The 21,027-nt window shown below is 47.0% G+C and overlaps 1 protein-coding gene across 12 annotated transcripts in view; it reads right to left on the bottom strand.

Annotated features, from left to right (window-relative positions):
• The window catches only part of C1H1orf159 (chromosome 1 C1orf159 homolog), a 36,675-nt gene that overhangs the window by 14,527 nt on the left and 1,121 nt on the right, over positions 1 to 21,027 (bottom strand). For 2 of the 12 annotated variants that reach the window (XM_063595294.1, XM_034951729.3), the window contains 3 exons: positions 18,178 to 18,359; positions 17,842 to 17,989; positions 12,734 to 12,827 (listed from right to left, as the gene is read on the bottom strand). The exons of 4 other annotated variants lie outside the window; for them this stretch is intronic. The gene's annotated coding sequence lies outside the window, so the exon portion shown is untranslated. Of the gene's footprint in view, positions 1 to 12,733; positions 12,828 to 13,436; positions 17,821 to 17,841; positions 17,990 to 18,177; positions 20,907 to 21,027 lie in introns of those variants that run through there. 6 more of the 12 variants (XM_055100123.2, XM_034951737.3, XM_034951730.3 and 3 more) reach the window with 5 other exon arrangements.

Raw genomic sequence — 21,027 nt, 5'->3', positions numbered from 1 at the left:
ACAACCTTGTATCACTGGGATAAACCACACTTGGCCGAGGTGTACTGCCCTCTTAGGCTATTGTTGGATTTCACCTGCCAATACCTTCGTAAGGATTTTTGCCTGTGTTCATGAAGGATAGTGGTCTATAATTTTTTTTAGGTGTCTTTGTCAGGTTTTGGTATTGGGTTATATTGCCTCATAAAACAAGCTGGGAAATAGGCCCTCCTTTTTTTAAAGAGAGACAGGGTCTCACTCTGTTGCCAGGCTGGAGTGTAGTGGTGCGATCATGGCTCACTGCCGCCTTGAGCTCCTGGGATCAAGGGATCCTCCCACCTCAGCCTCCCAAGTAGCTGGGGCTACAGGTATAATTTTTTTTGTACACAGGGTCTCACTATATTGTCCAGGCTGGTCTCGAACTCCTGGCCTCAGGTGATCCTCCTGCCTCAGCCTCCCAAAGTGCTGGGATTACACGTGGGAGCCACAGCACCCGTTCCCCCTCCTCTTTTATTTTCTGAAAGAGTTTGTGTAAGAATATTGTGATTTCTTCTTTGAATGTTTGATAGAATTCACCAGGAAACCATGTATATTTGCAGGAGTTTTCTTGGTAGGTAGGTTCTCTGGTAATTAATTCAATTTCCTGAACAGAAAGAGGACCATGCAGATTTCCATTGCTTTTGACAAGTTATATTCTTCCAAGAGTTTATCCATTGCATTGAAATTGCTACAGTTACTGGCCTAAAATTGTTCATCATAGTCTCCTATTATTTTGAGACATGGTCTCACTCTGTCACCCAGGCTGGAGCAAAGTGGTGTGACCTCAGCTCACCGCGGCCTCAGTCTCCCAGGCCCAGGCCATCCTCCCACCTCAGCCTCCCAAGTAGCTGGAACACAAGCAAGTGCTGCCACACCTGGCTAATTTTTTGATTTTTTGTAGAGACAGGGTCTCGCTATGAAACAAAACTGAAGCATGATGTTGCTGGTCTTGAACTCCTGGGCTCAAACAATCCTCCTGCCTCGGTCTCCCAAAGTGCTGGGATTACAGGTGTGAGCCACCAGAGATGGCAATAGTCTATTACTATGTCTATAGGATCCTTAGAAATAATGCCTCTTTTGTTCTTGATATTGGTGATTTGTGCTATCTGTTTCTTTTGAGACTGAGTCTCACTCTGTCGCCCAGGCTGGAGTGCAGTGGCATGATCTCGGCTCACTGCAACCTCTGCCTCCCGGGTTCAAGCGATTCTTGTGCCTCACAGCCTCCTGAGCAGCTGGGATTACAGGCACCCACCACCATGCCTGGCTGATTTTTGTATTTTTAGTAGAGACAGGGTTTCACCATGTTGGCCAGCCTGGTCTCAAACTTCTGACCTCAAGTGATCCGCCCACCTTGGCATCCCAAAGTGCTGGGATTACAAGTGTGAGCCACCGTGCCTGGCCTATCTTTCTATTTGTTTGTTTGCTTTTCAAACAGGTCTCTCTCTGTCGCCTGGGCTGGAGTGCAGTGGTGTGATCACAGTTCACTGCAGCCTCAACCTCCTGGGCTCAAGCGATCCTCCTGCCTCAGCCTTCTGACTAGCCAGGACTACAGGCTCGAGCCACCACACCCAGCTCATTAAATTTTTTTTTTTTTTTTTTTTTTTTTTTTTGTAGAGATGGGGTCTCCTTCTGATTCCCAGGCTGGTCTTAAACTCCTGGGTTCAAGCAGTCCTCCCACCTGTGCCTCCCAAAGTGCTGGGATTACAGGCGTGAACCACCCACCTCACCTGGCTCTTTCTTCTTTCTTAAAATTGACCATTCTTAGTAGAGGTTTGTCAATCTTTCCAGTCTTTTAGGGAAAAAATCAGCTTTTGATATTGTTAAGTTTCTCCATTTTTCTCATGCTTTCTATGCCACTGATTTCTGTATTTGTCTTTATTTCCCTTTTTTGGCTTTGTTCTTTTTTCCTTGGCTTCTGGGAGTGAATCTTAGGTCTCTGCTTTCATGCCTTTACACGCACTTAGTTACAGAGTTCTAAGTATTGCTTTAGCTACACCAACAATTTTGATGTTATATTTTCATTATTATTCAGTTGGAAATATTTTTTCTTCTTCTGTCATTTTTTCCCCACCTGAGTTACAAATTTTTTTTTTTTTTTTGAAACAGTCTCGCTCTGTCACCCAGGCTGGAGTGCAGTGGTGCGATCTTGGCTCACTGCCAGCTCCACCTCTAGGGTTTTTAAGCAATTCTCTGCCCCAGCCGCCTGAGTAGCTGGGATTACAGATGCGCACCACCATGCCCAGCTAATTTTTTAAATTTTTATTAGAGATGGGGTTTCACCATGCTGGCCAGGATAGTCTCGAACTCCTGACCTTCTGATCCACCCACCTCGACCTCCCAAAGTGCTGGGATTACATGTGTGAGCCACTGCACCTGGCCCCAGCCTGGAAATATTTTCTAATTTCCCATTTGAGTTCTTCTTTGACCCATGGTTTATTCAAAAGTGGGTGAATTTCCAAACATTTGAGTTTTTCCTATTTTATTTGTGGTTGATTTCTAATTTAATTCCTCTGTGCTCAGAAAGCATACTTTGTATGATTCTTTTAAAATTCGTTGGAACTTGTTTTAGGACACAGCAGTTGGTCTGTGTTGGAAAACGTATCATGTGCACTTAGGAGTATTGGTGTAACTTTTTCTTTTTGTTTTTGAGAAGAGTTTTGCTCTTCTTGCCCAGGCTGGGGTGCAGTGGCACGATCTCGGGTCACTCCGTCTTTTGGGTTCACACCATTCCCCTGCCTCAGCCTCCCGAGTAGCTGGGATTACAGCTGCCCGCCACCACATCCAGCGAATTTTTGTATTTTTAGTATAGATGGGGTTTCGCCATGTTGGCCAGGTCGGTCCTGAACTCCTGACCTCAGGTGATCCCCCCGACTCGGGCTCCCAAAGTGCCTGGATTATAAGCTTGAGCCCCCATGTGCAGCCTGATATGTGTAACTTCCTATAAATACCATTCAGGTCAACATGATGATAGTGTTATTCAGATCCCCCATGTCTTCACTGATGTGTTTGGTTTATTGTTCCAAAGAATCGGAGACAGAGAGGTTAAAATCTCCGACTATGATTGTGGGTTGTCTATTGATGTTTTTGGTCTATTCTAAGAATTGGAGAGAGATTAAAATCTCCGACTATGATTGTGGGTTGTCTATTGATGTTTTTGGTCTATTGTTCTAAGAATCAGAGAGAGAGAGAGGTTAAAATCTCCGACTATGATTGTGGGTTGTCTTATTGATGTTTTTGGTCTATTGTTCTAAGAATTGGAGACAGAGAGGTTACAATCTCTGACTATGATTGTGGATTGTCTATTGATGTTTTTGGTCTATTCTAAGAATTGGAGAGAGAGAGGTTAAAATCTCCGACTATGATTGTGCGTTGTCTATTGATGTTTTTGGTCTATTGTTCTAAGAATTGCAGAGAGAGAGAGGTTAAAATCACCGACTATGATTGTGGGTTGTCTATTGATGTTTTTGGTCTATTGTTCTAAGAATTGCAGAGAGAGAGAGGTTAAAATCTCCGACTATGATTGTGGATTGTCTATTGATGTTTTTGGTCTATTGTTCTAAGAATCGGAGAGAGAGAGGTTAAAATCTCCGACTAAGATTGTGGGTTGTCTATTGATGTTTTTGGTCTATTGTTCTAAGAACCGGAGAGAGAGAGGTTAAAATCTCCGACTAAGATTGTGGATTGTCTATTGATGTTTTTGGTCTATTGTTCTAAGAACCGGAGAGAGAGAGGTTAAAATCTCCGACTAAGATTGTGGATTGCCTATTGATGTTTTTGGTCTATTGTTCTAAGAATCGGAGAGAGAGAGGTTAAAATCTCCGACTAAGATTGTGGATTGTCTATTGATGTTTTTGGTCTATTGTTCTAAGAATCAGAGAGAGAGGTTAAAATCTCCGACTATGATTATGGATTGTCTATCGATGTTTTTGGTCTATTGTTCTAAGAATCAGAGAGAGGTTAAAATCTCCGACTAAGATTGTGGATTGTCTATTGATGTTTTTGGTCTATTGTTCTAAGAATCGGAGAGAGAGAGGTTAAAATCTCCGACTAAGATTGTGGATTGTCTATTGATGTTTTTGGTCTATTGTTCTAAGAATCAGAGAGAGAGGTTAAAATCTCCGACTATGATTGTGGATTGTCTACTGATGTTTTTGGTCTATTGTTCTAAGAATCGGAGAGAGAGAGGTTAAAATCTCTGACTATGATTGTGGATTGTCTATTGATGTTTTTGGTCTATTGTTCTAAGAATCAGAGAGAGAGGTTAAAATCTCCGACTATGATTGTGGATTGTCTATTGATGTTTTTGGTCTATTGTTCTAAGAATCAGAGAGAGGTTAAAATCTCCGACTAAGATTGTGGATTGTCTATTGATGTTTTTGGTCTATTGTTCTAAGAATCGGAGAGAGAGAGGTTAAAATCTCCGACTAAGATTGTGGATTGTCTATTGATGTTTTTGGTCTATTGTTCTAAGAATCGGAGAGAGAGAGAGGTTAAAATCTCCGACTAAGATTGTGGATTGTCTATTGATGTTTTTGGTCTATTGTTCTAAGAATCAGAGAGAGAGAGGTTAAAATCTCCGACTAAGATTGTGGATTGTCTATTGATGTTTTTGGTCTATTGTTCTAAGAATCAGAGAGAGAGAGGTTAAAATCTCCGACTATGATTGTGGATTGTCTATTGATGTTTTTGGTCTATTGTTCTAAGAATCGGAGAGAGAGAGGTTAAAATCTCTGACTATGATTGTGGATTGTCTATTGATGTTTTTGGTCTATTGTTCTAAGAATCGGAGAGAGAGAGGTTAAAATCTCCGACTAAGATTGTGGATTGTCTATTGATGTTTTTGGTCTATTGTTCTAAGAATCAGAGAGAGAGGTTAAAATCTCCGACTATGATTGTGGATTGTCTACTGATGTTTTTGGTCTATTCTAAGAACCAGAGAGAGAGGTTAAAATCTCCGACTATGATTGTGGGTTGTCTATTGATGTTTTTGGTCTATTATTCTAAGAATCGGAGAGAGATTAAAATCGCCGACTATGATTCTGGGTTGTCTATTGATGTTTTTGGTCTCTTCTAAGAATTGGAGAGAGAGAGGTTAAAATCTCCGACTGTGATTCTGGGTTGTGTACTGATGTTTTTGGTCTATTGTTCTAAGAATTGGAGAGAGGTAGGTTAAAATCTCCGACTATGATTCTGGGTTGTCTATTGATGTTTTTGGTCTATTCTAAGAATTGGAGAGAGAGAGGTTAAAATCTCCGACTATGATTGTGGATTGTCTACTGATGTTTTTGGTCTATTATTCTAAGAATCAGAGAGAGAGGTTAAAATCTCCGACTATGATTGTGGATTGTCTATTGATGTTTTTGGTCTATTGTTCTAAGAATCGGAGAGAGAGGTTAAAATCTACTATGATTCTGGGTTGTCTATTGATGTTTTTGGTCTCTTCTAAGAATTGGAGAGAGAGAGGTTAAAATCTCCGACTGTGATTCTGGGTTGTATACTGATGTTTTTGGTCTATTGCTCTAAGAATTGGAGAGAGAGAGAGGTTAAAATCTCCAACTATGATTGTGGGTTGTCTACTGATGTTTTTGGTCTATTGTTCTAAGAATTGGAAAGAGAGAGGTTAAAATCTCTGACTATGATTGTCGGTTGTCTATTGATGTTTTTGGTCTGTTGTTCTAAGAATTGGAGAGAGAGAGGTTAAAATCTCCTACTATGATTGTGAGATTGTCTATTTCTCCCTTTAATTCTGTTGCTTTTGCTTCCAGTATTTTGAGGCTCTGTTATTAGGCACATTCATAATTGATGTCTTCCCTCCCCGCTTTCCCTTTGGTAATAACTCCATATCTTGAAACTGACTTAATGTTACAGAAATATAGCCTCTCCAGGCTGGGTGTAGTGGCTCACGCCTGTAATCCCAGCAATTTGGGAGCCAAGGCAGGCGGATCATTTGAGGTCATGAGTTCGAGACCAGCCTGGCCACTGTGGTGAAACCCTATCTCTACTAAAAATACAAAAATGAGGTGGGTAAAGTGGTGCGCGCCTGTCGTCCCAGCTACTCTGGAGGCTGGGGCAGGAGAATCACTTGAACCCAGGAGGTGGAGGTAGCAGTGAGCCAAGATCGTGCCATTTTACTTGTCTTGGAGACAGAGGAAGACTCCATCTCAAAAAAAAAAAAATAGCCACTCCAGCCTTCTTATGCTCACTGATATATATGTGTGTGTGTTTGTGTGTGTATATGTGTGTGATGTTTTTGGTCCATTGTTCTAAGAATCGGAGAGGTTAAAATCTCCGACTATGATTGTGGGTTGTCTATTGATGTTTTTGGTCTATTCTAAGAATTGGAGAGAGAGAGGTTAAAATCTTCGACTATGATTGTGGATTGTCTATTGATGTTTTTGGTCTATCGTTCTAAGAACTGGAGAGAGAGGTTAAAATCTCCGACTATGATTTTGGGTTGTCTATTGATGTTTTTGGTCTATTGTTCTAAGAATTGGTGAGAGAGAGGTTAAAATCTCTGACTATGATTGTGGATTGTCTGCTGATGTTTTTGGTCTATTGTTCTAAGAATTGGAGAGAGAGAGAGGTTAAAATCTCCGACTATGATTGTGGATTGTCTATTGCTGTTTTTGGTCTATTGTTCTAAGAATCGGAGAGAGAGGTTAAAATCTCCTACTATGATTCTGGGTTGTCTATATATGTATGGTTTTTGCAGTCACTTTCTGCCTACTTGTGTTTTTTATATTTAAAGTGCATCTTTTAGTTGGGTGTGATGGCACATGCCCCTAATCCCAGCTATTCTGGAGACTGAGGCAGGAGGATCACTTGAGCCCAGGAGTTTGAGCACTACTAGACTTTACCTTGGGCAAAAAGGCAAGACCCCATCTCTTAAAAAAAAAAATACATAGACGGACAGACACACACACCACAGTGCATCTTTTGTAGACAGCATGTAGTAAATCTTGCTAATTTGTCCATTTTAGCAATCTCTGCCTTTTAACTGGAGGGTTTAATTCATTAATATTTAATATAATTATCATTATGGGTAGATGTAGGTATGTTAATATTTAATATAATTACTGTTATGGGTAGATGTAGGTATGTTAATCGTTTTCTGATTGTCCCTTTGTGTACACACACTGCCCTTTATTTTTCAGTGATTTTAGGTTCATAGCAAAATTGAGCAGTTAAGTACAAGGAGTTGTGCCTCCCCGCTGTGCCCACCCAGGCGCAGCCTTACCCTCAGCATCCCACTTGTTGCAGCTGACACACCGACAGTGACACATCACCACCACTCAAAGTCCATGGTTGACACGAGGGCGCACTCTTGGTGCTGCACGTTCTTGGTGCTGCACGTTCTTGGTGCTGAGCTTTGGCAAGTGTATAATGACACTATCGTTGGATTTCAGGTCTACCGTTTTTACCATTATTTGTTTTCTGATTGTCCCTGTGTTTTTTGTTCCTCTATTCTCTTTCTGGCCCTCTTTTGCATGATTTGAAGTTTTAAAAATTCCTTTCCAAGTTATCCTTTGGCCCTTTAGTTGTGCTTCTTTCCATTATTCTCATAGTTGTTGCTCTAGGAATTGCAATTTCAACCTTGCTTTTTCTAGTCTACTTAGAACTAGCATTATACCACTTTATGCAAAATGTAGACATGTAGACACCTTGCAACTGTACAGTCCACGGATCCCCTCTACTACTCTTCATGTTGTGGCTGTCATATCTGCATACATTATAAACCCAAGAGATGTTTTAATTTTTCCCCAGATATTTACTAATTTTGATGTTCATTATTCATTCTTAAAAATCTGAGTTTCACTGTAGTATATACTATCTTCAGCATTTCCGGTAGCACAATTTGATGGTGACAAATTTTATCAGTTTTCCTTTTTCTGAAAATATTTTCATGTAATGTTTATTCTTAGAGAATACAGAATTCTATGCTTTTTTTTTCTTTCAGCAGTTCCACTTTCTTCTGGTCTCCATATTACTCACAAACTTGGTCGGGCGTGGCAGCTCATGCCTGTAATCCCAGCACTTTGGGAGGCCAAGTGGGTGGGTCACTTGAGGCCAGGAGTTTGATGCCACCCTGGCCAACATGGCAAAACCCCATCTCTACTAAAAATACAAAAATTAGCTCAGCATGGTAGCACACGCCTGTAGTCCCAGCTACTTGGGAGGCTGAGACACAAGAATCGCTTGAACCCAGGAGGCAGAGGTTGCAGTGAGCTGAGACTGTACCACTGCACTCCAGCCTTGGTAACAGAGCAAGACTCTGTATCAAAAAAAATTTTTTTTTAAATCTCACAGACTCAGTCTATCAGCTCATGGTCTATCAGCTCAGGGTCTGTCAGCTCATGGTCTATCGGCTCAGGGTCCATTGACTCACGTCTATCAATCAGCTCAGTCTATTGGCTCAGGGTCCGTCGGCTCACGGTCTATCAGTCAGCTCACAGTCTGTCAGCTCACGGTCTATTGGCTCATGGTTTATCAGCTCAGTCTTCACAGTGCTGTGCTGTGTGTGATCTGTTGTTTTTCTCTGGCTGCTTTCAAGATTTTTAAGGTTAATCTTTAGTTTTTAATAGTTTTGGGGCTGGGTGTGGTGGCTTACACCTGTAATCCCAGCACTTTAGGAGGCTGAGGCAGGCAGATCCCCTGAGGTCAGGAGTTCGAGACTAGCCTGGCCAACATGGAGAAACCCCGTATCTACTAAAAATACAAAAATTAATCGGGCGTGGTGGCACGGGCATATAGTCCCAGCTACATGGGAGGCTGAGGCAGGAGAATCGCTTGAACTGGGAGGTAGAGGTTGCAGTGAGCCGAGATCACACCACTGCACTCCAGCCTGGGCGACAACAGCAAAACTCTGTCTCAAAAAAAAAAAAAAAAAAAAAAAAAACTTTTGAAGTGATGGGTCCAGGTGTGGTTTTATTCTCATTTATCCTGTTTGGGATTCTTAAAACTAAACATTTATGTCTTTCACCAAATTTGAAAGTTTCTGGTTACTGTTTCTTCAAGTACTTCTGTCCACTGTGCCTCTCCTCTCCTGGACCTCTGTAATTACCCATGTGTTAGACATGTTGATATCACCTAAGGTCCCTGAGGCTCTGTTCATGGTTTTGTTTTATTTTCCTCCAATCACTTCCACCCTTTTTTTTTTTTTTCCAGCTTGGATGATTTCTATTCCTCTGTCTTTGAGGACTCTGCCTATTTTCTCTGTTATTTCCCTTCTGTTATGTTCATTCAGTGAATTTTAAAATTTCAGATCTTGGCCAAGCACAGTGGCTCATGCCTGTAATCCCAGCACCTTGAGAGGCTGAGGTAGGTGGCTCACCTGAGGTCAGTTCAAGACAAGCCTGGCCAACATAGTGAAACCCTGTCTCTACTAAAAAAAAAAAAAAAAAAAAAATTGCCAGGCGTAGTGGTGGGCGCCTGTAGTCCCAGCTACTCAGGAGGCTGAGGCAGGAGAATCACTTGAACCTGGGAGGCAGAGGTTGCAGTGAGACGAGATCGTGCCACTGAACTCCAGCCTGGGTGACAGAGCAGAACTGTCTCAAAAATAAATAAATAAAATAAAATTTCAGATCTTGTTTTTTTTTTTGAGACAAGAGTTTCACTCTTGTCCCCCAGCCCCAGGCTGGAGTGCAGTGGCATGATCTGGGCTCACTGCAGCCTCTGCCTCCTGGGCTCAAGTGATTCTTTGCCTCAGCCTCCCGAGTAGCTGGGATTACAGGAGCCCACCACCAAGCCCTGCTAAATTTTTGTTGTTGCTGTTTGTATTTTTAGTAGAGACAGGGTTTCACCATGTTGGTCAGGCTTGTCTTGAACTCCTGACCGCAGGTGATCCACCTACCTCAGCCTCCCAAAGTGCTGGGATTACAGGCGTGAGCCACCACACCCAGCCAGATCTTGTGTTTGTTTGACCTAAAATTCCCATTTGGCTCATTTAAACATGTTTCCTCTGCTGAGATTTCCGGCACTTTGTTCATTATGCGTGCATTTCCCTTTTCTTCACTGAGCACAGACACTAAACCTGCTCCAAAGTGCTTTTTTGACTATTCCAACAGCTAGGTCATAACACAATTGATATCTGTTGTCTTTCCCTTCGAGAATGGCTCACATTTTCCTGGCTCTTCATATGTTGAGTGATTTTGAACTGTATCCTGTACATTGCAAACGTTACATTGTGAAGACACTGGATTCTGTGATATTCCTCTGAAGAGAATCAATGTTTCTACTTAGCAGGCAATTAATTTCATTAGATTCAAACTGCAAATGCTGTCACACCTGCGGTGAGCGGTGGCTCAGGTCACTGCATGGCACAGGGTGCACGCAGGGGTCAGGGGTTTGCCAGAAACGAGCGGCATCTATACACAGGACTCCTCCTCTCTGGCTCTTTCTGGGGCTTCTACTCTCATTTTCGAGGAGCTATGGGTGCCTAGCTCCTTCCCCTGCCTGCTCCTGGAACAAGGAAGATAGCGTACTTTCTTTTTTGTTTGTTTGTTTTCTGGAGACACATTCTCCCTCTGTCGCCCAGGCAGGAATGCAGTGGCAGCGATCCTCTCACCCCGGCCTCCTGAATAGTTGGGACCTCAGGTGCACACCATTACACCCAGGTAATGTCCTTTTCTTTTGTAGAGACTGTGTTGCCCAGGCTGGTCTCGAATGCCTGGCCTCAAGCAATTCTCTGTCTCAGCCTCCCAAAATCCTGGGATTACAGGAGTGAGCTGCCCTGCCAGATAGTAGAATTTTTACTTTTTTTTTTTTTGAGACAGAGTCTCGCTCTGTCACCCAGGCTGGAGTGCAGTGGCGCGATCTCAGCTCGCTGAAGCCTCTGCCTCCCAGGCTCATGCGATTCTCCTGCCTCAGCCTCACGAGTAACTGGGATTACAGGCACCCGCCACCACACCTGACTAATTTTTTGTATTTTTAGTAGAGACGGGGTTTCAGCATGTTGGCCAGGCTGGTCTCAAACTCCTGACCTCGTGATCCACCTGCCTCCGCCTCCCAAAGTGCTGGGATCACAGGCGTGAGCCGCTGCACCCGGCCCAGACAGTGGACTTTCTATCAGTGCGTTAGTCACCCCACACTGTCATGTGGGGACTGTGGCTGCCCTCAGGGCAAAGATACAAAAACAGGAAACTGTGCTGGTTGCTTCCTCCAAGTCAAAACTTCCCTCCAAAATCTGCCACTCTCCAGGGCCCTCAGGGAGCTGTTTTTCATGCTCTGTCCATGGTTATAGCTGTGCTGTGGCAGGGTCACTCTGTTAGAAGTTTACTCTTTCCCACTGAAGTAGAACCCCATCATACGGCTTTCTGTGTCCAGAAACCAAGGCGATTTTAGTTTCTAGACGGTGGACGCTGGTGTTGCTTCCCAGGTGCTCAACTCTGGGCAGTAACAAGCCTGCACGGTCTGGACATGGTGGCTCACACCTAGAATATCAGCTACCTGGGAGGCTGATGCAAGAGGACTGCTTGAGCCCAGGAGTTCGAAGCCGAAGTGCAGACGCATTCAAGCTGATCGAGCCGGGAACGCACCTGCACTCCAGCCTGGGCAACAGAGCGAGGCCCTGTCTCAAAGGAAAAAAAAAAAGCTTTGGCAGCAGGGAACTTGGAGAACATGGGCTGAAAGGATAAGTCTTTTTGTGCTACAGATCCTGGGTCTCCAAGGGATGTAAACCTGTTCACTGTCCAACAACAGCAGCAATCAACACTTCCAGAGCACTTGCCACGTGCCAGACACCACGCGAAGGGATTTATACACACAAACTGATTTCACTAATTTCAACAATGCCTCTTATCGCCCCACTTTAAAGATGAGGAAAAGACTTGCATAAGACCACACTGTGAGTAGGCGGCAGGGTTAGGCCCAGGCCAGGCCCTCTGGCTCCAGAATAAACTGGAGTCTGATGGTTTTCAACTGCAACACTCAACAAATATGTTCAGTATGTCTGGCCAACTACTGTAAAAGTTTATAGAAATTTTCAATTTAAGAAGTAAAGGCCAGGAGCAGTGGCTCACACCTGTAATCCCAGCACTTTGGAAGGCTGAGGCTGCAGGATCGCTTGAGGGCAGGAGTTTTAAGACCGGCCTGGGCAATACAACGAAACCCCTTACAGAAATCAGCCAGGCGTGATGGCACATGCCTGTGATCCCAGCTACTTGGGAGGGAGGTGGGAGGATCGCTTGAGTCCAGGAGGTTGACGCTGCAGTGAGCCGAGATCGCGCCACCACACCCTAGCCTGGATGACAGAGTAAGACCCCATCTCAAAAAAAATAAAATAAAAGTAAAGGCATTGGATTTAAAAAACAATATACCCTTAAATATTAGACTATTAACTAAAGTAAAAATAATAAGTGTGGACCAGGCATGGTGGCTCACACCTGTAATCCCAGCACTTTGGGAGGCCGAGGTGGGTGGATCACGAGGTCAGGAGAGTGAGACCATCCTGGCTAACATGGTGAAACCCCGTCTCTACTAAAAACACAAAAAAATTAGCTGGGCGTGGTGGCAGGTGCCTGTAGTCCCAGCTACTCAGGAGGCTGAGGCAGGAGAATAGCGTGAACCCGGGAGGGTGGAGCTTGCGGTGAGCCGAGATAGCACCACTGCACTCCAGCCTGGGCAACAGAGCGAGACTCTGTCTCAAAAACAAACAAATAAATAAATAAATAGAAAAATAAATAAAATAGTAATAAGTGTGTTGTAGAATTTTCTAGCATACCTAGAAGTGAAATGCGTGCCGACGAGAGCACGGAGTATAACTGGAGTCCGCTCGCTGAGGTTCTGTGAAGTACATTGAATCTCCAGAGGAACCACTTAAAAAACAACACAAAGAGGCAGAACTAAAAAGTCAGCAGAGGAGATAAAACTGAATTAAAGACAACTTGATCCCTCTACCTACAAAAAAGGAAGGGAAGGAGGAGCAGGGAAAAGCAGGTGGAAAAACAGAAATCGAACATAAAGATGGCAGACTCCAACCCAAACACTCTAACACCTACATTAAATACAAATGGTTAAATTAAATACTTCAATTAAAAACTATTGATTAATGTCACTAATTATTAGGGAAATGCAAATCAAAATCAAAATGAAATACTACTCCACACCCATTAGAATGGCTATTACCAAAAAAACAGAAATAAATGTTGGCAAACGCATGTGGAGAGAATGGAACCCTTGTGCACACTGCTGAGAATATAAAATGGTGTGAAAAACAGTATGTCAGTTTCTCAAAAAACTAAACACACACACAAAATTAAACACAGAATTACTCTATGACCCAGCAACTTTACTTGTGGTTCTACACCCTAAAGAACTGAAAACCAGGACTCCAAGAGACATTTGTACAACCATATCTTAGCAGCATTGTTCACCACAACCACGTCTTAGTGAAAGGTGACAACGTGCTAGCAGCCCTCACTCACTCTCAGCACCTCCTGGGCCTCAGCATCCACTCTGGCCACACTTGAGGAGCCCTCCAGCCCGCTGCTGCACTGTGGGAGCCCCTCTCTGGGCTGGCCGAGGCTGGAGCCGGCTCCCTCTGCTTGCAGGGAGGTGTGGAGGGAGAGCTGCAGGCGGGAACCGGGGCTGCATGCAGCGTGAGTTCTGGGTGGGTGCAAGCTCGGCGGGCCCCGCACTCAGAGCATCTGCCGGCACCCCCGGCCCTGGGCAGTGAGGGGTTTAGCACCTGGGCCAGCAGCTGCGGAGGGTCCCCCAGCACTGCCAGCCCCCCTGCACCAGGTTCGAATTCTTGCCGGGCCTCAGCTGCCTCCCCGCGGGGCAGGGCTCGGCAGCCTGCCATGCCCGAGGCCCCCCGCACCCCCGCCCGTGGGCTCCCACGCAGCCCGAGCCTCCCCAACGGGCACCATCCCCTGCTCCGCGGCACCCGATCCCATCAACCACCCAAGGGCTGAGGAGTGTAGCGCACGGCACTGGACTGGTGGGCAGCTCTGCCTGCGGCCAGGCGCTGGGTCCATTAGGCAAAGCCAGCTGGGCTCCTGAGTCGGGTGAGGACTTGGAGAACTTTTATGTCTAGCTGGAGGATTGTAAATGCACCAATCAGCACTCCGTGTCTAGCTCAGGGTTTGTGGATGCACCAATCAGCACTCTCTGTATCTAGCTAATCCGGTGGAGACTTGGAGAACCTTTATGTCTAGCTACAGGATTGTAAATACACCAATCAGCACTCTGTGTCTAGCTCAAGGTTTGTAAACGCATCAATCAGCACCTTGTGTCTAGCTCAAGGTTTGTAAATGCACCAATCGCTGCTCTGTGTCTAGTTAATTTCGTGGGGACTTGGAGAACTTTTACGTCTAGCTAGAGGATTGTAAATATCATTCTGTGTCTAGCTCAGGGATCGTAAACGCACTAATCAGCACCCTGTCAAAACAGACCAATCAGCTCTCTATAAAATGGACCAATCAGGTGTCTGCAAAATGGGCCAATCAGCAGGATGTGGGGGGGGTGGGGGTCAGATAAGGGAATAAAAGCAGGCTGCCGGAGCCAGCCCCAGCAACCCACTCGGGTCCCCTTCCACACTATGGAAGCTTTGTTCTTTCGCTCTTTGCAATAAATCTTGCTGCTGCTCACTCTTTGGGTCTGCACTGCCTTTATGAGCTGTAACACTCACTGTGAAGGTCTGCAGCTTCACTCCTGAAGCCAGCGAGACCACGAACCCACCAGAAGGAAGAAACTCCAAACACATCCGAACATCAGAAGGAACAAACTCCGGACACACCATCTTTAAGAACTGTAACACTCACTGCGAGGGTCTGCGGCTTCATTCTTGAAGTCAGTGAGACCAAGAATCCACCAATTCCAGACATATTAGCAGCACCATTCACCACAGCCACCATGTCTCGGCAGCACCATTCACCACAGCCCCATGTCTCAGCACCGTCCACCACAGCCACCATGTCTCAGCACCGTTCACCACAGCCACCATGTCTCAGCAGCACCGTTCACCACAGCCACCATGTCTCGGCACCGTTCACCACAGCCACCATGTCTCGGCACCGTCCACCACAGCCACCATGTCTCGGCAGCACCGTCCACCACAGCCACCATGTCTCGGCACCGTTCACCACAGCCACCATGTCTCAGCAGCACCGTCCACCACAGCCACCATGTCTCGGCACCGTCCACCACAGCCACCATGTCTCGGCACCGTCCACCACGGCCACCATGTCTCGGCACCGTTCACCACGGCCACCATGTCTCGGCACTGTTCACCACAGCCACCATGTCTGCAGCAGCATTGTTCACCACAGCCAAAAGGTGGGAGCAAGTGTCCACCCACAGATGAATGGATAAACAAAAGGTGGTCTATACAGACCGTGGAATATTCTACAGTCCTGAAAAGAAATTTTGGACGCATGCTACAACAGGAATGAACCTTGAAAACACTATGCTAAGTGAAAAGCAGCTCATCACAACAGGACAAATACTGTATGATTCTACTCATGAGGTTCCCAGGGTTGTCGAATTCATAGAGACAGAAAAGACAATGGTGGTTGCCAGGGGCTGGGGGGCAGGGAGGAATGGGGAGTTACTGTTTAATGGGAACAGTTTCCTTTCCTGTTTCCTTTCCTCTTTTCTCCTTTCTTTCCTTTCCTCCTTTTTAAAATTTCTTTCTTTCTTTTAGAGACAGGTTTGCTCTGTTGCCCAGGCTGGAGTGCAGTGGTGCAATCACAGCTCACTGCCATCTTGAACTCCTGGGCTCAAGCAACTCTCCCGCCTCAGCCTCCCAAGTAGCTAGGACTACATGCCTGCCACCACATCTGGCTAATTTTATTTTTACTTTTTGGTAAAAAGGGTGTCTTGCTGTGTTTCGCAGGCTGGTCTTGAACTCCTGGGCTCAAGCGCTCCTCTCTCCTGTCTTAATGCATGTGTACTAGATAAACATGCATGTAACGCAGGACCCATGTTCACTGAGAGGTGAGATTTCACATTTACATGTAAGACAATGAGGCCCTATATGGCCAAAGGTGAGGCGCGGCCCGGGAGTCACTCCAGTCACATCCTCCATAGACCAGCAGAACCAGTCCGTGGCCAGCGGTGTCTTATCAGGAGGAAGTTATGGAAAGTGACGCTGTAGTTATGGCCGTGAAATGGGGGGTCAGTTAGTGCCTGGCAGCGAGCCATCACTGTTTCCATACCGCTTGTCTCAGGCCAGTGCCTGCTTAACTGCTAGAGGAAAGGAAAACCCAAGCCTTATTCTTTAACTGTAAGGGTGTGTGACTTAACCCCGGCCTGGCACGGCCTTAGGTCCTGATTATAACTCGGCGTCTTATTGCCACAGAGTCTGTCAGTCTCGTGATCTCCACTTTAACACTAATGTTGGTCAGTTGTGTCTAAACTGAAAAAGGGTGGGAGTATAACCAGGTGTGTCCAACCTCCCATCCTTTTATGGCCGGAAACTCAATTTTTAAGGTTTCTCTGGGGTCCCCTTGACCAAGAGGGAGCTCGTTCAGCCGGCGGGGGACTTAGGATTTTATTCTTAGTTTACAACATCAGTAATAAAATTAATAGGCAAATCAAAGAATGGGAGATAGTCACAGTACACGTACCAGACAAAAGCCCTGAATATGGAATATATAAAGGACTTTCACAATCTGGTCATCAAAAAAATGGGCAAAAGACATCCTCGGACACTCAGAAAACGTGTGCGAATGGCAACAGACGAGTGGACAGTGCTCAACATGGGTGAGCGTCAGGGAAATGCAAACTAAAGCCTCCACGACCAAACGGCACTCAGCCTCTCGGCTGTGGGGACACACAGAACCGCTGGGACTTCCACACCTGGGATGCAGCCTTCCCCCGGGCACGTTCCCAAGAGAAACAACACATGCCCGCCAAACACGTGCACAAAAATAGGCCCAACTCTTCAGACAGCGAAAACCCACCCGCGCGCCCTCAGAGACGACGAGCACGCAACAGCGCATCCCACACCCACTCCTTGTGCAGCACCTCAGAGGAAGCTCAAAAACAGTTCTCTGCGTGAGCCGTGGCAGACGCAAAACCGCCCGCACGTGTGACTCCTAACACTCAGAGTGTCGGTAAAATCATAGCAGCGCTCCTGTCCGGCGCGGCAGGCGGGCGCTGGAGCAGCCTGCGAGGCAATCTCCATGGATCACAGGCAGATTCTACATCACGACAGGAGTCTGGTGAATCCTTTGTCAAAACAATTGAACTGGACACAAGCTCTGTGTGTTTCGCTGCATGTAAATTATGCCTTAGTAACTAAACACATGCATTTTCTATTTTGAAAATCTCATTGGAGCCAAAAAGCTAAATAATGGGATGAAAATTTCTACAAGGCAATGAAAAATTTAGTGAGAATTTAAATTGTGCTATACACTCTTTGACCACTCTTATTTTCCCTTAGAAGAACTGGTTTCAGGGCAGGTGTGGAGGCTCAGGCCTGCAATCCCATCATTTTGGGAGGCCAAGGTGGGAGGATCGCTTGAGCCCAGGAGTTCAAAACCAGCCCGGACAACAGAGTGAGATCTCATCTCTACCAAAAAAAAAAAAAAAAAAAAAAATAGCTGGGCTTGGTGACGTATACCTGTGGTCCCAGCTATTTGGGAGGCTGAAGTGAAAGAATCTCTCGAGCCTGGGAGGTCAAGGCTACAGTGAGCCATGATCGCACCACTGCACTCTACCTGGGCGACAGAGCCAGACCCGTCTCAACAACAACAACAAAGAATTGGTTTCAAGAAAAAAATGATGCCTCAGGTCACTGTGATTTTAAATAAGTAACATCTTGCAAAACAACCCTGTAAAAGCAACCACCGGCTGGGGCAGTGGGTAGACCACACCCACGCTCACCGTAACTCCAGCCGCCCAGGCAGCAGTAACTGAAAAGGGGAGGCGGGAGGGTCCACTGGCGGGTTTCTCACGCTGCTGAACCTCGGTAAACACAGCCCCGAGGGCTGGCTGGAGCTTCCACTGCATCCGTGTAGCTAATGCTGGTCATCTTCGTAGCAAGCAAAGGAAGCCAACGTGAAACGTAGCTTTAAGGGCCCAATAAGAACTGTCTGGGGCCCCTCTATCTAAAGATCCCCTCTCGTGCTTTGATAGAAAACAGATACCGCAAACCCCTTGATGGGGTGCAAAGGAGACATCCCCCTTTGTTGACATGCATGGTAGACACTGCCCACCTACCCGTGGGCTCAGCACACCGGAGTCGGGCGGTTGCTGTAGGTGGCTCAGCAGACGTGAGCAGGGCAGGATCGGGCCCATCCCCCCACCGGGAATGTCAGGCCACCATCAGGTGATGGTCAGGTGGCTAACTGTCTAAAAGAACTGGTTGCACCCAGCGCCAGGGAAAGACAGGCTCCCAATAGCTAGAAAACACATGAAATCCAGTGATTGGCAGCTTCCCGATACGATCTCAGGAACTGGGCGAGTTGGCTCAAGCGTGTGCACTGAGAGGCAAAATGGCGGCGTGTAACCGTTCTATGACCTTCTAGGGACGTTTGACAGGTAACGGAAGAACGCCTCAGGTGAGCATGCGCACTACTCCAGTGAACACACCGCGCATGCTCCCTCCCTCCAGTGAACACAAGGCGCATGCTCCCTCCCACCAGTGAACACAACGCGCGTGCTCCCTCCCTCCAGTGAACACAACGCGCACGCTCCCTCCCTCCAGTGAACACAACGCGCATGCTCCCTCCCCCCAGTGAATACACGGGGCATGCTCCCTCCCTCCAGGGAACACATGGCGCATGCTCCCGCCCACGTACTAGCAAGATGCTGCATGGGTGGACAGCCCACCCTGAAGAAGGATCAGGGGAGAAGGGGTGCAAGACCCCAGAAACCTGCCAGGCTATAAAACCCCAAGTCAAAAGGTGAAACCGCACACCTGATCTCTCACATCGCCCGTCTGGCCCTCCTCCAAGGGTACTTCCTTTCCTTCCTGCTCTAAAGCTTCTTCAACAACTTTCACTCCTGCTCTAAAACTTGCCTCAGTCGGTGGGGTGCGGTGGCTCACGCCTGTGATCCCAGCACTTTGGGAGGCTGAGGTGGGCGGATCATCTGAGGCTGGGGGTTCGAGACCAGCCTGACCAAAATGCAGAAACCCCTTCTCTACTAAAATACAAAAAATTAGCCGGTCGTGGTGGCAGGCACCTGTAGTCCCAGCTACTCGGGAGGCTGAGGCAGGAGAATGACGTGAACCCGGGAGGCAGAGCTTGCAGTGAGCCGAGATTGTGCCACTGCACTCCAGCCTGGGCGACAGAGACAGACTCCGTCTCAAAAAAAAAAAAAAAAAAAAACTTGCCTCAGTCTCTCCTTCAGCCTCATGTCCTTCCATCAAATTCTTTCTTCTGAGGCAGCGAGAATCGAGGCCGCAGCTGACATACTTTGGTGCTGAAACTCAGATACATTCTGCCGGTAATAGAGCTCTGCAGGCTCACCTGAGCTCCACACTCCACCTCGGCACACGCAACCCTCAGCCAGAGTGGTGAGAAGAGGTGGCTCTTTCTTTTCTTTGTGAAACAGGCTGGAGTGCATCGTTGTGATCTCGGCTCACTGCAGTCTCCACCTCCGGGGCTGAAGCGATCCTCCTGCCTCAGTCCCTCGAGTAGCTGGGACTGTTAGTGGCAGAATATGTCCTCCTTCTGACACCAAAGCACGTTAGCAGCAGTGAACCTCAATTTTTCCCTCCTCAGAAGAGTTTGACGGACGGGCAGGAGGCAGAAGAGACCTTAGAGCAGGAGCAACAGTTTATGAAGAAGCTTTAGAGCAGAAATGAAAGGAAGTAAAGCGCCCTTGGAAGAAGGCCAGGCAGGAGACCTGAGAGATCAAGTGCGCAGTTTGACCTTTGACTTAGGGTCTTCCACGCTGGAGGCTTCCGGGGTGTTACGTCTCCCGATTCTTCCCTCGGGGTGGGCCGTCCACACGCACAGCGGCTGCGGGCACTTGGGAGGGAGCATGCACAGAGTTTACTGGAGTTGTGCGCACGCTCCCTCGAGGCCTTTTTTTTTTTTTTTTTTGAGATGGGAGTCTCGCTCTGTCACCCAGGCTGCAGTGCAGTGGCGCAATCTCAGCTCACTGCAACCTCCGCCTCCCGAGTTCAAGCGATTCTCCTGCCTCAGCCTCCTGAGTAGCTGGGACTACAGGCGCCCGCCACCATGCCCGGCTAATTTTTGTATTTTTATCAGAGACGGGGTTTCACCGTATTCGCTAGGCTGATCTCAAACTCCTGGCCTTGTGATCCGCCCCCCTCCCCCCACGGCCTTGCAAAGTGCTGGGATTACAGGTGTGAGCCACCGCGCCCAGCCAGGGCCGCCTTCTTACCAGCCAAATGTCCCTGGTAGAGGGGGGCCCCTCTTCTGCCCTGCTCATGTCTGACTAGCTACCAACTGTAACGGGCCACAGGTGCTTGCCCCCATGCCTGGATAATATTTTTTATTTTTTATAGAGACGAGGTCTCCCTATGTTGCCCAGACTGGTCTCAAGCGATCTCCCACCCCAGCACCCACAGTGCTAGCTGTTCTTTAAATGAGCTACCCAGTAAGTCAAAGCTCGGGTGGAGAGCAGCCGCAAGGCAGGGAGGGGCTGGGAGGTATCTCAGGGGTTCCCGGGATGCTGCCTGTGCACCCCAGGGCTGAGGTGACTGCGCGTGGAGACACCCGCCTGACTGGCTTTTAGGAGGAGTACTGGGGGCGGGATGTGTGTCAGGAAAAGAACGTTTCTGTATAATTCATAAACATGTATGTTAAAAACAACGTGGCCATGACGGATCCTGGCTGAATGCAAACGGGGAACATAAACCTGAGTAATCAGGCGCATCACTGAACATCCCAGGCGGCCGCCCCTACTCCGGGGCTCAGAACCGGCTCCCTCTGCGAGGGTTTCCCAGGTTAAGCCATCAGGAAACAGGAAGACGCCTAAGAACGATACAATGGACTTTGGGGACTCGGAGGGAAGGGTGGGAGGGGGACAAGGATAAAAAGCTACAAATAGGGTGCAGTGCGTACTGCTCGGGTGATGGGAGCACCAAAATCTCAC

This window comes from Pan paniscus, chromosome 1 (assembly GCF_029289425.2).
Source record: "Pan paniscus chromosome 1, NHGRI_mPanPan1-v2.0_pri, whole genome shotgun sequence".
NCBI classification, from domain to species: domain Eukaryota; kingdom Metazoa; phylum Chordata; class Mammalia; order Primates; family Hominidae; genus Pan; species Pan paniscus.
Note: the sequence above shows the minus strand (reverse complement) of the source record. Positions and strands in the feature narration are given on the sequence as shown.